We start from the raw sequence: 16,626 nt of genomic DNA, 5'->3' as shown, positions 1-16,626 counted from the left end.
AATCAACTTGGGCAAAGTAAATGAATCTTAGAAGTAAGTTGGTACAAGACTAGATTTGGTTTTCTCGCTGTTAAGAGGAAACATTTTTCTTGAAATGTTAATCCACCTTCAGCAACAGATTGTAAACCTTCTTATACCACTTAACTGATCTGTTCTGCCTTTACCTTTGACGTATTTTCTTGTTAATGAATAAGTACTGCTTTACAGTGACCTATATGTTTATCTGACCAAGTGTTCTAAAATCTTTTAAAAAGATCCCCAGATATCAATTTCTAATTAAAGTTCTTTTAATCTCCAGTTAAGTTTGGGAAGTTACAGATGGCCCCTGAAACATCCCAAAGAGAGATTTTAAAACAGTAAGTTTCATTTGGCATGTTAAATAACATGATATTGTCAAATGAATAATAAATCTTCTAAGGTTATATTGTATGAGAAAATATTATTAATATAGATATTCTAGAAATTATATGGTCTCCCTAAAATTCTGGTATATCTGAAATGTTACCAGTGATAATTCTGGGTATAGTGACCAGGTTTCTTTATCAATTATACTGTAATGGTGTTTAAGCATGCTTTTAAATCTTTGTCTTTTATAGACTTTTAATTGTTTTCATCTAATGATTTTGAAAATGCTTTCTCTTCAAGGAGATTTCCTGATTTCTAATAAATTTCAAACGATAGCACTGAACTAAACTGGGTAAGAAATTTTAAATATCTAATGAAAACTCTGATTAAAAGAATTAGTTATGTGGGACTAAGTAAACTGATGAATATGGTTATAATTTTTGATGTTGTTTGAAATACTACTGGCTTTTAACCTGTTTCCCAGACATAAACTCTTCCTTTTAAGCTAGTTATAAATCACAGAAATTTGATAAATTATACCTATGTAAGCAGACTTGAAACAGTTATCTTTTCTCTCTATCTGATCCTTCAAGAGACTAAAAACTCTTAGGTCCCCAATGGCTCTATCAGACAAATGAGGAAGATCATCTCCTAACAGATATAAGAATCTAAAGGTATTTTAAGAATTTTAAAGAGAAAAGAATTTACCTAAATCTGTAAGGCAGAAATCAATGACAAGTCATTGACGTGGCTTTCCAGGCCTTAGCAAATCTTATTAACATTCTACCCTGAGACTCCTTATTAAAAGTTCCAACACAGCCAATTTAAAAAAGCCTATATGATCAAATAATCAGACTTGACTTGTAAAGAAATTAATCTTGATTTGGCTTTATTTGAGAAAAATGAGGGTAATTTTAGAGAGAAAAAATATTATATTTTACTGGATATTAAGTTCTAGTTTTGTTAATTGAGGTCTATATTTACTAAGACACTTCCCAGATCATTCCTTGCTTTTATGTCATATTGCTGTACAGTTTAATTTAATTATGAAAAGGATACTCTAGGTTTGTTCCTGAAGCTCAGTAATCTATCCTTGTGTAAATTTCCAATGCTCCATGACCTAAACCAGGGGATTATACATACTGGAACATGCATGACTTAAAGAACTGTCTCCAACCTGAATGGAAAGACCTTTTATCAAGTACTCTTAACTAGACCATACAAACAAAAGCTGAAGGAAATGGAATTTCGGATTCATTTCCTATCAGAAACAGCCCCTTCAGTGCACTGGCCTATAGAGCACTGCTCACCTGAAAACAATGCCAAAATGGTGAAAAAGCTACCAGGCCAGGATGAGAAGAAGACGACATCTGAGCTCGACAGCTGACCCAAGACAACGGACCAGGCTTGTATACCAATTACTTTGACAATTTCTCCTACCTTTGATTATGAACTAATCCAATTGTTAAGTTTATGGTAAATTACCTATGTCTAGTACTTCTGTGTTACCTTGGTGGGTTTCCCTACTCCAAGGCTCTAACTAGATAGCCCTCAGAAACGTTATTCTAAAAATAATTTATAGTTCTGTTTAGGCCACTGTTGATCTTACAACGTGGGAGAACTCACCTGGCCAATTAATACCTGCTCGGAGCCTGACCATAAATATGAATTTTCTCATAAGATCACTCAAACTCAATCAGAAATACAAGCAAAATTTTAACCCCAAAATACAAATTCTCTACTATTAAATTCTTACTCGTGACTTTATAACTTTAATAGCTATATTAGTTATATGCTCTCTATTTTATAAAATTGTTGTCTGTAACATTTCCCAAAGTGTAACTAGGCCTACAAGATTGATGATGGATAAACATCTTGAAGAAGTAGATAAAATTTTTAACCCTGCATAAAATAAATGTAATAGTGTGATTCTAGGTATGGGAATGAGCAACGAAAGGCAAACATTTCCTGGATCATAATAGACTAGTAAGACAGGCGATCCAGAGAAGTTTTAGTATCAACAGGGCCTGATAAAAAACCTAACACCTTGAATGGCAGCTCAGAAAATTCTTCACCTGAAATAGGTATGAGCCAACCTAGCACCGTGGGACAAAATTGGTCATGAAATGTCTCTCAAAATATAGGTCGAATTTAGGACCAAGGGGGAGCACTGTAAATGAAAATACTACAATGTGAGTGAAAATACTGCAACCATGTCAGTAAACAAAGAGTGCTGAGACCAAGCCCTCAGCAGCTGCTGCCTCACCCCAGCGAGAATATGCCTGAAACCCAGCCTTTCAGCTACTCACAGTGGTGCCCTCTGAGCAGACTCAGAATAAGAAAGGACAGGATACTGTCCCTAGATAGCTAGGTGCTTGCCAAAGGAATGAATTCAATAACCCATATGTTTGCTTCATCCCATACATAGAAAAGCACTAAATATTTGAACTTGAGATATCTGGCTTTCTTTAGATAACAAGCTATCTTTTATTGTTCCAAGTACCTGGTCTTTGTTGTAAAGCTCCTATTTATCCAAGCTCCTCCCCTACCTCTTGGGAGCAGTCTCTCAGAGAGATCTGAGAGGCTGTCATCCAGGCTCGAGCCCTCCCGCCAAATAAAACATAACTCTTAAATTTTAGGCTGAACGATTATTTCAACGAAGTCCCAGAATAGACACAACTCATCAATTCTGTAATGGAACACACTGAATCAGGAACCAAAAGCATGTACTAGTCCCGAAAAACTACGGTTTCCTCTTTCTTCCTGTCATTATACAATCCCACCAGAACTCATTAATTTGCTGTCTGCACGCTTGGCAACCAAACTCAGAGAAGATTCAACTTAACAGAGCTCCATGCTGGGGAGAACCCCCTGCAGAAGCACAGCGGTCGGCCTGCCCTCCCGCACGCTCTGCTGACCCCTAGTGTCCTCCGTGGAGACCAGGCCAACAGAACTGCTCCAAACAGCTACAAAGTCCCACAGATTAAATAAAAGCATTTTATTTTATACTATATGTTATGTATATAGTCATCTCTGAAAACAGCTTTGCCAGAAGCCCAAATCTTCAACATTAATCTGCAAAGGTAAATCCGGTCCCCAAGGGAAAACAAGTTTTAAGATGATGTTAAGGCCTCCAAAGTCCTCTCCAGGACCATCAACCAAACTGCCTGCAGGCCTGCAGTTGCAGGCGGCTACATGTCTGCTTTTAAAGCAACCCCTTCCTGCCCTCGGGAATTAAAATGTCCCTCTATGCCCTCTCATCTCAGGGTAACAGCAGCCGCTGCAGAACATTGCAGGGCAGCACTGACAAGACTGGACAAAAGGATCAGAGCTAAACTAAGCCTTCTGATGACACGAGCTGTGTCACTCTACAGATGAAGATATATATAGAGAGAAGTGGGGTGATATTGCTCAAAGTCACACAGCTAATAAGTGGCAAAGTCCATACCTCTGCTCCTCCCTCTGGCGTGATGCCCCAGCTGGGACGCCCACAGGGTTCTCTCGTGCCTGCCTGACCAGTCCTTTACTGCCACTCATAACCCACAACACTGTCTGACCCTAGCCTGCTTTTTCAGCATCTTTTCCTTCCAATCTCGCACGAACAAGGCTGCTTGGGCCACTTTATGACTTCCGGCTTCCCAAAACCTCCATGCTCAGGCTGGTCTTGCCTGTGCATCCTTCCCCCTGCTCAGAGGCACTTCTTCCCCTGCAGGAGGACTTTTCCACTCTCCGCAGGGACACCCCCTCAGGGGAGCCCTCTTCTTGCCCTCAGAACGGCAGGTGTCCCAGGCCATATCCTGAGCTGCCCCATTAGGTCTGCGGGTGCTCAGGTCTGCTAGTAAGACCAGCAGCCTCAGAGCCAGGAATTATGCCCGGGTCACCCTGCAAACCTACTGCCCACCTCACAGCCCCCAGCCAGCAGGCCACCTGGAAGTCACAGCAAGTGCCCCACCCAATCCAGAAGTCTCTTCATTTGCCAGCACCGCTGATGACTGGTCTCCAACCTTTGGTCAGTTTTGCAAAAAAGAGCACCTTCCACAGTGAACAGTGGGTTTTCGCTTCAGCTCCCATCCTTACTGCAAACGTCAAGGGAAACCAAAAGGCCTTTTCTCAACACTTTTCTGATGACACCTTCCCACCCACTATACTCATATGCTCAAGAAAATTGGGTAAACTTGATTTTGTTTCCCTTACGCTAAGTGGCTCAAAACACTATGTGATTTTTTTTTCCTTTTTTGAGGGTATTTGTACTCAGTTTCTCGGCTTTAATCTGTTTTTGTTTCTCTCTTCAGTATCCCAAGCAGTTACCACTTCTTAGCCACTTCAGCAGCCTCCATCCCAACATCTAGTCTAGGAAATGAGCTGTGATGAGGGGCCTGGAGGCAGTCACAGAAGAAGCAACTAAGGGACAGAGAGGCGACATAGTTTGCCCAAGGTGATCAGCCTAAACCCCCAACAGTGTGTTTCACATCCCTCTGTTTAACTCTTATGCTAAGCAAGCTAACTTTTTGTAGATTATGGTTATAAACAGATGAGGCATCAAAATACATACAAGGACACACATCAACTCTAAGATGTTCATTAACTCCACTATTTTGTTTCTATTTTTTTATTTCTATTAAAAAAATAATTAAGAAACTCTGCAGTCAATATAGAAAAATGTTACTGGGTTTTAATCCAGAATATAGAGGTGTTGTGTGTCATTACTCATACTTATTTGTAAGTTCACAAGACAAAGTGATTTGAAGGTATCTCTCCCCTCCTCCTACTCAGTACCTGCTCTCACCAAATCTCCCAGTCCACACATCTAACAGCCTTTCACTTCACCCACAGCTGAACTCATCAGTTTTCCCCCAGAGCTCCCTCTGCAGCTTTCCCTCCTCAGAGCACAGCAGGACCATCACTTACCTCATTAATCCACCCAGAATCCTTGGCCTTACTCCATCCTACCTTCACAGACAGCATTCATCCTTTCATTTTTACCATCTAAACATGCCTTCAATCTGTTCGCTTTTACCCACTGACCGTCCCACCGCTCAAGTGGAAGCCACCAACACTGCACACCTGGACTTACGAGTCTCCAAAGTGACCCCACAGCCGCTCTCACGTACTTGAGACAAAAGGGATTGTGTCACTCCCGCGGTTTTAGGACTCTTTTCAAACCCACTCTTCTTAGAAGAAACTCCCAGTTCTTCACCTGGTAAAGATCTTTGCCATCAAATTGTCAGCTCAGGGAGGGGAGGACACGCCCTATCCCCTAGGACCCGCCCTCTGGCAGAGCATCAGCCTGGGAGGACCTGCTGAGCTACACCAGCCTGTATTCTAACCCTGGTCTTGAGTTCTTAGCAAGCTGCTTCACTTATCCATACAAATCCAAGGTAGATTAGAAAGATTTTAGATGTTGAGCTAGACTATTGATTTGGGGATTTTGCACTAGCAACCTGCAAGTACATGTTCTAATGATTCCGTCTTCTTAAAACCACACCCAGATTTAAGGAGTATTTGTGGAATGTCTTCGGAGTAAAAGGGACTGTACTTTAACAGACTATATGTTTTATAACATGAACAACCCTGACAGGGTCACAAATGGAACCACCTCACAAGTGACAGAAGACAGGTGAGAGGCACAAAGCAACAGGTCACAGAGATGGTAAGAGCAAAGTTGTTTCTCCAACCCCCCAAAAAATTTTTGAAAGAACCGAAAACTCTGAATTTTGAAAGTAAAACACTATCATATAAAGAAATAAAATAAATAATCCTCTTCATCAGTGTTTCAAGATCTGACTGCAGAATTTTTAGCATGCCATACTGAATCCTAGCACAGAAATATCAGATGGACTAGTGGTGAGTAAGTTCCAGGGAAACGGCAGCAATTCCTCCACTTGTAAGAGGACACACACTCAATTGTCGAAGGTGATTTTAAACCACATTCTGGAGAAATTCAGAAGATTCAGGCACCGATTCTAGATGGTGATGACACGGAAGGACGGGTTGGATGCATGCTTCTAACTGAGTCACCGGCATTCTTACACTGCAGGGGGAAACGGAGGCTCTCAGTTATGAGCAGAGATGTTCCTGTCGTGTCTCCCAGGGCGTGCCTCGGGGACTCAGTGTCCTGCAGCAGCCTGGCCCCAGGCGAGGACCCGCAGCGTGGCCCACTCAACCAGGAGGGGCACTGTGCTTGAGAAAGCCCATCCCCGATGGGAGAAAGAGGGGCTGGTGGGGTTGTGTGTACCTATAAATGATCATAGAAATACACCTGCATAAATTCATCTGACAAAATTTATATTAGCAGGCTATTTAACAAAATTTCAATTTTCAGTGTTAATTTTACCATTCCTTTCCTCTTGTCCCCTGCACTCTGAGACAGGCTTAGGCTCTCTCACACCTGCAGCTCTGATGCAATAGTTGTGAAGTCATTTTACTTTGCTGCAAGTGTCCTCGCTCCCCGTGTCGCTGTGACTGTCGTCTCTTAACAGAGTCAGATGTCTTCCTGGATCTCTCCCTGAGTTCCTTGCTCCTGCTTCTCAGATCCTGAGATAAAGAACAGGTGAAGACACATGACTAGAAAAGGCACTGTGGACTTGACCAAAGTCCTCAGTGACCCCCTAGTGAGTGCTGCCCACCCCTTACCTTCGATTCTCAACTTTCTGCCCAGGGTGACATCCAGACAGGAAAGAGTCTTGGGCCCAATTAAAAGCTGTGTGGCTTGGGTGCAGGGAAATTTGCAGGAGCTGGTTCTGGAGCCGGGCCCCTCCCCACCTCTGCTACTCTCTCTCCCGAGTCCCCGCACCCAAGCCCCCAGGCTCCCTGATCTTCTGTCCTTCTCTTATACACTACTCCAAGCCCTTTTCCCCTTCCTTTATTCCCTGATTATCCCCAGCTGGAGTGATTTTTTCATCACAGCATCTAAAAAAATTCCTACAGCTGAAAAAGTAGTCTCCAGAAGTCAATGCCCACATGGTGGTTCCTGAAGAGAGCCCCTGGTTAGGGGGACCCTCACCAACACTCACAGGGCATCAGACATGTTGCAGGGTCGACCACCCCCAACAAGAGTTTTCTGTGACCACTATGCCCGCACATCATCCCTGTTCACAAAACTGTAGTTGGGCCACTTATCCGTTATTAAGGAGCAAAAGTAAAAAAATTGCTCATGTTTCTTACTAAAATTATCTATGAGGTGGAAAAAGAAATTGTAATAGAAAAGAACAAATTTGACTCCATGTTAGATGTGTTCGTTTGGCTTTAAACCTGTACCCTGTTTTCTAGGCTAAGACTTGTTATCTCTGCACCTTTTGTAAAAGAATGTTGCCTTTAGCCTGAAATATCCAGGAGGGCCTATTCTCCGGGCTTTGATCTTTAAGGATGTTAGCTCTTCTACACTTATGTAGAGATGGCAAGTTGCAAAATAAAGAATAACCTTTGTTTTTTTTGAGGTTTTACAGGGGCGCCATGATTTGACCCACATGGACAGCTGCAAGAACAAAGGATTCCAAGGAAATCAATTCGTACAGCAAGAAGTTTGCAACAACCAACCACACCCCCACCGCTTTTTAGTATAAAAGGAGACTGAATTCTGACGTGGGGAAGAGAGTTCTCCTGGATATCAGTATGCCATCTTCTGAGTCTGCCAGCTTTTCAAATAAAGTCACTACTCCTTACTCCAAAAGCTCATCTCCCGATTTATTGGCCTGTCATGCAGCAAGCAGAACGAGTTTGGACTTGGTAAATAAATGACTGCATTAGAGGTAGTATGTCTCCACTGTTTCCTCATTTCCAGTATGTCACAACCAATCAATTTTATATGCTGTTTAACAACACGACCAAAAAACCTATTATATGGAATTGATTCCATGGAAATAAAATTATTTCTACTCCTTCAAAACTTTGTTCTTTCTATTTTATTTTGTTTTGCTTATTGAAAAGAAAATAAAAGTCAAATCATTTTATTTCACCTATTTTTTATAGCTACATATTGAAAATACTACAAAGATATTTAAATTGCAATAAAAATTGTTCATATATTAGTATAAAGATATATACACAATCAATGCAGAGTAGGAAAGGAGTGGATATTTACTAAAAATTCACTGCACATCCAGTCTTTTACAAGCATATCCTGGAATATAAGCTCTATTATCCAGGGGTATACCACCCCCATTCTCACTGCCGAGTCCCAAAGTAATCAACCTCCAAGACACCAGCATAGAACCACGCGATCAATATTTTAGGTATAAATGAGGGAATTAGCTCATTCAATTCTAAAACAGAAACCTTAAAATAAATACTGAACTTATTTACAAACAAAGAAAATTGGACACAAAAAAGTACAGTTTCTCCCCCAAGTCACAAAGAGAATTACTGGTAAAGGCAAGATTTGAACTCATCTGCCTGATTCTAAAAACTAAGGTGGAAATCCCCTTCGACTGTGGAGGTCCAGCAGCACAGCCTATCACCCTATCTTTGTTCAGAACTAGCTTTAGACAGCCTGAGACAACACCCCATTCCTATGGAACTCGAGGGCAAACGATAACAATAAGGATTTTATATTCAGTAGTTTCTTAGGTCTCATTTATATAAAGTGTCAGCAGGTCAGCAGAAAACTCTGGGAAATATGAGTGGGTCCAGAGCTTTTTGCTGATAAGAAACAATCTATCAGGACAGAGTGACCTTCCCATGAGAGGCCTCATGGACATAAACTAAAGGCAGCTGAGCAATGAAAACTAGCAAGACCATGGAACTCAAGCAAGAAAGATCCCTGCCATCCCCCACCCAGTTGCCTCTTCACCCACATGGACAAGATGGCAGAAGACCCAGGTTCTTGTCCAAGTTACACCATCATGGATTCTCACTCATAAAAAGTTACGACTCTATGCTGTCTTAAGCCCTTTCCAACTCAAATATGATGACACCAATATCTCAGCAGAATGTCTATGTCTTCACTTTCTCTCTTCTATTAGGATACTATATCTATGGCCAAAAAGCAGAAATCCAATTAAAAACACCATGCACGAAGGCTGGTGAAAGTCTGCGTAAGAGACTTTGTTCTCACTCTCAGTGAATGAAAACTCAGAAAAAGTGTTCCTTCTCCCTCTGCAAGTCGGAGGTAGCCTGATTGTGTGTGTGTTTGTGTGCAAGCGTGTGTGTGTGTAAATCAAATACAATGCATTCTGGGATGTGTACAGATTTTTTTTATGTTACTGTCATTTCATGAGGATGAGCCAACCTTTAAAGTAACTTGAATCTAGTGTTCTGAGAGAGTCCCAGGATCTTTTGATGGAGGAGGGGAAAGGGGAAAGGAATGGAGGAAAGAAGTAAATGAAGCAAAGGAGTAAGAATACTACTAGGGAAAGGCAAGACTTTAATTTTGTTCCTACTTGCATCACACACAAATTAGGGACTGGCTTTCCCCCATGTCTCGTCAAGCACTGAGTTGCAGAAGAAGAGGCGACAGCCCATTTCTCACTGAGATTGTGACTGTACATGGCATCTTAAAGACACAAATTATTTACCCTGATCAAACACTAGCAGCAGGCCGTAATTCTCCTGTTTTGAGAGACAAGAAAACAGGAGTTCAAAGAGGATGTATAACTTGAGAAAAGTCAGAGGACCAGTAAACTAAAGAGGATGAATTCAAACTCAGATCTGAATGCAGAGTCTGATCTTCCCACTCCCAGGGCTGGAAAATCCTTAACAGACAGGCTTCCCAGCTCCCTGCATTGTTCCTGGCACCAAGCATTTCCCATGGCGATGGTCTCCTGTTCTCACAGACACAGTGCTCTGTGCAGCCAATAACCTCCATTCGACCTTGATCATATACCTGCCTCACTCACTAGGCTTCTCCATACAGGCAGGAAAGCTGGCTTTCAAGTGTGTACAAAGACACCCCTGGTCTTACCTGGGCTCTTCAGTGGCTTTTCCAGCATAAAGGCAGCCATGAAAGTGCTCACAGTTTGTACATGAGCCACACTACCTCTCTCCATCTGTCTCCCTACCTATACTACTTAGCTATGACCATTTTGAGAATCTTGGAAACAAATTTTTAAAAACAGAAAAGAAAGTATTCTGTAACAAGTACTTAATACTTACAATTTTAAATGACAAGTTACAAAGTGAGTATTTACAAATTGAATCTGCCTTCCTAGGTGTCAGTTTTAACAGTGAAAAAATATAATAGCAAAAAATTCTCACTTACAAAATTAACAAAAACATCAACAATAATCTGGAATAAACTCAAAAACAATGCCCATTTTGTACATGGAGAAACACAGGACTGTACTGAGGGGTAAAGTAAGAAGTGTGAATGCAGAGACATCAACATATTGTATGGAGGAAAGCAGTTTTGCAAAGATGAACGTTCTCCTAAAGATAATTCAAAACTTACTAAAAAATCCCATGACAGCTCTTATCTGTTTTTTTTAACTTGAACAAAATATTTTGGAACTCTTCAGGAATAATAAAGTCATAATACTAGACAAGAAAATTGGGGATGGAAAAAAGAATAAAAAAAATCGCACTGTCAGATATTAAATAAATTTTTACAATAAGTAAGATATAGCACTGGAGTAAGAAAGTAAGACTGACAGAAATAAACCATGAGCTCAAAAAGAGACTCTAGTGTACATAAATATTTTGTACAGGTGGGATTTCAAATCAAAGAGCAAAGTATGAATTCAATAATTGTCTTGGGACAATCAGAGAATCACCTGGAAAAAACAAATTCTATTCCAGTCATAATGACCACAAGAAAAATTACAGATAGTGATGTAAATATTAGAAAGTACTAATAACAGCAAATACAACACTTTGCTCATAGTAATTCAACTTCTCCTCACTATAACAAGTAGTATTATCATCTCCATCATAGAGATTAAAAAATCCTACAGAGGAGATATATACCATTCTAAGAAAGTATTTCTAAGAATAAAAGGATAAAACCCAAAAAGAAGACATTTACTGTCTTAAGATTATTTTCGGCCACAACAAAAATAAACCTACTGAACAAAATGAAAGGCAAGAAATGACAAGAAAAAGCTCTGTGATACATGTTAATGAAGACAAGGGGTTAATGTTCATAACATACAAAGAGCTGTCACAAAGCAACAAGAAGCTCCCTCACTTAAATGTGTGCAAATGACAAAAGGGATCATTCACCTTTTAAAAGTCAGATGGCTAATGTGTGAAAAATGCTCAATACCTCACTGGTCATCAAGTGCAAACTAAAACAATGAAAAAGCTATTTTGTTCATCATATTGGCAAATGTTTTTAAAAAATATTCTAGGTTGTGTCCATCTTTGAGAGAACAAACTGAGCGATTTTTTGGAGGACGACGTGTCAATGGATATGTAAACTCTGAAAAATGTGTGTACACAGAATGAAATCCATTTTAGGAATCGTTTCATTTAGAAAAAAATCAGTTCAAAAAGATGTACTCATCAGAGCATTTACACAGCACTGTTTACAATGGTGGGAAGAAAAGCTGAAGTGAAATCATATCCAGCGATAGAGAATTGGTTACATAAGTTATTCTACATCTTTTCATTCCCCGCAGGAGAAGGAATTTCTAGAGTCACTTGAAAAGAGCCTGTGATGTATGTAATTGTCACATCCAGGGACTAAATTTCCAAAAACCTTAACTAAAGGAATACTCATACAAGATCACAGGAATGTTTGTACAAGAAGGACGCCAGTCAAACACCCTTTCTGACAGTGGAAAATGGAGAAAACTTAAGTATCCACCATCAAGACAATGATGCGGTAAATCAAAGCGAGCTGTGGGCACTAAGGGGCAGGCGTTTTGGCGTGGTCCAAGGCCTTGTCCACAGTACTCTCCCACCAAAGGTGTCCTTACACAAGAGACCAAATTTACTGCACATCAGGAGACCCCTCTACTCTATCTGAAAGGACCGGGTGAGTCTGGAGTGGGAGGAGGTCTATGATATACACCTCAGTGAATATACCGAGCTGCCCAAAACATATAGTATGGCCTTATTTTTCAATAAAGCATATATACACACACATATACATAGATTTCTCATATACATGTATGTATGTATGTGTATATATATATGACAGGCATAAAGGTCATGAAATATATACACCACATTGTCAGCAGTTTTTACTCTCAGGAAAAAAAGGGGAAGGGATGTAGGGGCCTTTCGGTACCACCACAGTTCTCTTTTCAGTATTTCAGTTAAATATACTTGGAATTTAAAAGTTTATTTAAGTCCGAAGTAAAATGGATGATGCCTCCACAAGACAGAATGCTATACTGGTCATTAAAGATCATGCCAGGGGAGAGAGAATACTGTAGAAAAACGTGTAATAAGCCGAATGGAAAATGGATGTCTCCACACAGTAAACAGGCAGAGAGTGATCGCTGGTTTTTATGACAGACGTAATACACACTGATGAAAAGAACAGAAAATAGATGTTAAAGTGTTAATTATTATCTCTGAGTAGTGAGACCAGGATAGACCCTTTTGTCCCTTTTTTCAGAATTATTATATTAAATACACATTATTTTTCATCTGAAAAAAGCATTTTTAGATGTCTAGTACCACACATTGAAAAAAATACACGAGTACTTACAGAAATAACTAGGAGACACGGCAGCAGCGTCACACAGTGTAGAACGGGCGATCCTGAATAACACCGCGCAGTTACATAAGGACCCACAAAGTGAGAGCACCTGCTGTCACAGGGCGTAGCCCCCTTCTATTTGTCAGTTGTGTCTTCAGGGCTGAGGCAGTTCTGAGCACGGCCAGTGTCAGTGCTGGTGTCTGGATGGATGCCACTGGAGGTGAGGGCACCTGCAAGCCGAGAGGAAGAACAGAAATCATCCTCTGCTTTTTCTGTCTTGTTTCTTTGTTACTTTTGAAGAGAGGTGTAAATAAGATTAACTAAATCTTCTCTACTAAAATTTCAGTAATGAAACCGTTTTTAAAGTGTTCACAACTTATATTCTGCCTATAACTGTCTTTTCAACAAAGCATCATATTTCTTAAATGTTAATTAACTCAGTTAATTTACTACCTGTTGAAACCTATTAAAGAACATGAAATGCACTATGTAAAATCACCACGCCTGCAGTGACTGGCACAGCTGTCTTGATAGCAGTGCAGTCAGCCCCCACCATCCCGTGGCCCTGAGCTCCTGATGCTGCTAAGAGAGCACGCTGCCACCTCAGATGGAGAGAAACGGTGAAAGCGTTATCTGAAATCTACAGCACTGACAAAACATAACTGATAAATCCCAGCCTTCTTTGAGGCTGTCATTTCCTGTTTCTGGCCTACACCCGTCAATGAGCAGAACCACCCCATTCCTGAGCCATGGGACTCACGTGGGAAGCAGTTTTGGAGAAATTTCCAGGTATAGAATGTAACCAACTATACATAGAACTCTGAAAAATGAAAAGATGCAATACTCTGATTTTGGAAGAAACTCAAAATATTCTCCTAAGCCTTAGTAGCTGGAAAGGCTGGGCATCTCCTAAGCCACTTATTTATTTCACATCCAGTGAGCATCTCCCACAAACCCTGTTTCCCTGTGTCTGCTGGGAGCCACAGGCACACTGTTGCTGTCGATCTTATAAGTCACAGGGCTGAGGCGTGTGTCTCACGCCTGCAACTCTCACACAGGCTTGCCTCCTAGCCTCGCTGTCTGAACTTGGCCCCATTTTCTCACCTGTTTATTTGGTATCTGTTCTTCTGTAAGCTGCCTGAAATGCTTTTTGGAACAAGTCAAAAGAATCGGTGGGTAGAGAAATGGACAGATGTATAGGTGAGAGTTGGGGAGACAGAGTGACTCCAAGAAAAGGGGAACAAAGAAAATTTCCTTTGCAGAACCCTCTTCTAGTCAGGGAAGAAAACCACCACGGAGAAGTGTGAAGAGGCAGGTGGCTTAGGACTGTTTCCTGGATTCCATGAAAAGTCACACCAAGAGATGAGAGGGTAGAACTATAAATAATAAAAGAAAAAAGCATGCATGCTTGAAAAATATACCTACAATATGTACTTTCTAAAGAATAGATTCAAATCAGCACGGCCCAATAACACAATCGTTGGGTATTTACAGAAGTGAGAATCCCATCTCCAAACCACAAGGCATCCCTTTGGAGCACTGAGAGTCTACACGGGACGGTCATAAAGCTGTCACCGCAAAAGCGATGCTATCCTACCCTTACGAGGAATGAGCAGCTGTGCTCGGGCTGCTCAGGCGCGCCATTTACACCCCACAGCACCTCAACGGGAGAGGGACGCCTAGCGAGCCCCATCTCTGCAGGACAGAAAACAAGTCCGGGAGAGGCTAAGCCGACCTACCAGTTCTCCATCTCACAGGACTGGTCACTCCAGAGCAGGACTCGAACTCGGACCCACGTTTGTAACCGCAGTACTACCGTGATTTGTGTGCTTTTTGTGTGTATAATACATTTGTTTCTGGCATGAAAGGATATTTAACAAATGTTCGGCTGTCTTGTCTATCTCATTAGCTCACAATCTTTATATTTTTGAATTGTACTCTTTTTCCCTGGAGAAAGGAACGGAAAGAGCGGGGGTCAGAATGAGATGGGGCTCCATTCTTTATCTGTTACCTCATCTCATCCAGTCCCCTACCAGGGAGAAGGAGCAAATGTTCTCTTCATCTTTAAAGAGAGAGCTCCACTGATGGTGACTTACTCAACTCCAAAACCAAGTCTGGGGGAAGGGCACAGACAGCAACCAGAGAAGTATCACCTGTAGGAAGGAGAAAAGAGCTCAGGGGAGAGCTCAGGGGGTCAGCCTGATTTAATTTCAATGGATAATATAATACCACAGACTAAAAATACTAGCATGCAGTGAATTTGCTATTTCTTGACATCTAGCAAATTTTCATAGCCCGCATGAAACATTATCGTGAACTAGTGAAAGGAAGAGTCCACACTCAGGGAAAATCAATGCCACAGGCAGGCTGAAACCCAGGCTGAAGGAAAGGTAGAGAAAAGGCATAGTTAAGAAGAGGGGAAAGTCTGGGAAAAAGACATCATCACAAGGACTCTCCAGCATCATCCAGCAATCATATAATCATTCATTCAAGAGAGAGTTACTTAGGTCCTATTTTGTGCAAGATTTTACACAGGGCAAAGCAAGAGTGCAGCGTACATGGTGGCAGGAAGTGGCGGGGCTATAATACAATTCTGATCCTGGTACCTTGCACAATTGTACTCAGTATAAAGGCAAAAAAATAAGGTAAAATAATACTATGTAAACTCTACGCATTGTTGAAAAAAATTAAAGAAGACCTAAATACCTGGACAGACACACCACGCACATTCCTGTATCAGATGACAGCGCTCTTGGGATGGCAGTGCTCCCCAGAGCGATCTGTATACTCAACGTGGTCTCGATCACAATCCCAGCGGGCTCCTCTGCAGTAACTGACTAGTTGCTGCTACTATTCATATGGGAATTCGAGGGACTCAGTAACCAAAACGTACTTGAAAAAGAAGAAAAACATGAGAGGACTTGTAATTCTCAATTTCAAACCTTACAACTGTATCTCCAGGTGAGATTAGAGGCCATTTTTAAGTTATTACTGGGTTTATCCTTATTTTCAAAATTCTGTACAATGAATATACCTGTTAGAATAAGAAAAATAAAAAGTAAGGTATCTTGTAAAACATGCACAGTGATTCATTCATTGGGAAAAAAACTTATTTTAACTATAAAGAGGTAAACAAATATCTAGTGAAAAAGGACTACTTAAAAACAAGTGTGCATTTACAATTTTCATAAATTGAAAACTGAAAAGCACAAAAACATCAAGTTTCTAGGGAGACTAGTGAAACATATTAATAGTTATTTTCAAAAATTCTAATTGAACAATGAAAACTCAAGAAAGGGAAAATTGTGATTGACACCCAAGTGCAAACACATGGAGAGCAAAAGCCTAGAAATCACAGTTCCTTTAAATCTGCTTCTAACTCAATAGGAGAGGAAATTCCTCACTTAGGGGACAGTGGAATCCCATACATAAGACAGGATACACAGTACAAACTGCAGTAGTATCGGGAGTGAATTTCTTAGAATTCTAATGTTACAACATTGCTGAAAAACTATAAAAACACTGACAGACAAATTAAAACACACAGTCATATATATTATATAGAAACATATGAAGTCTGCTCCCATGTTGCATAGAAATACAAACATATTTGTTCATTTATAGGCACTGATTCATTTATCCCAGATAGAATATTTCAACTAAAACAAAAAATCAATAATACACTCCTCTTGTCAAAT

General features: G+C 40.6%; 1 protein-coding gene across 7 annotated transcripts in view; it reads right to left on the bottom strand.

Annotated features, from left to right (window-relative positions):
* LOC141578001 (uncharacterized) overlaps positions 1-16,626 on the bottom strand; it is a 147,862-nt gene that overhangs the window by 19,216 nt on the left and 112,020 nt on the right. For all 7 annotated transcript variants that reach the window (XM_074366440.1, XM_074366441.1, XM_074366442.1 and 4 more), the window contains 5 exons: positions 15,635-15,820; positions 15,025-15,081; positions 14,668-14,875; positions 13,689-13,748; positions 12,938-13,158 (listed from right to left, as the gene is read on the bottom strand). The gene's annotated coding sequence lies outside the window, so the exon portion shown is untranslated. The remainder of the gene's footprint in view (positions 1-12,937; positions 13,159-13,688; positions 13,749-14,667; positions 14,876-15,024; positions 15,082-15,634; positions 15,821-16,626) is intronic.

Source organism: Camelus bactrianus, chromosome 6, assembly GCF_048773025.1.
Source record: "Camelus bactrianus isolate YW-2024 breed Bactrian camel chromosome 6, ASM4877302v1, whole genome shotgun sequence".
Lineage (NCBI taxonomy): Eukaryota > Metazoa > Chordata > Mammalia > Artiodactyla > Camelidae > Camelus > Camelus bactrianus.
This window is presented reverse-complemented; position numbering and strand designations above follow the sequence as displayed.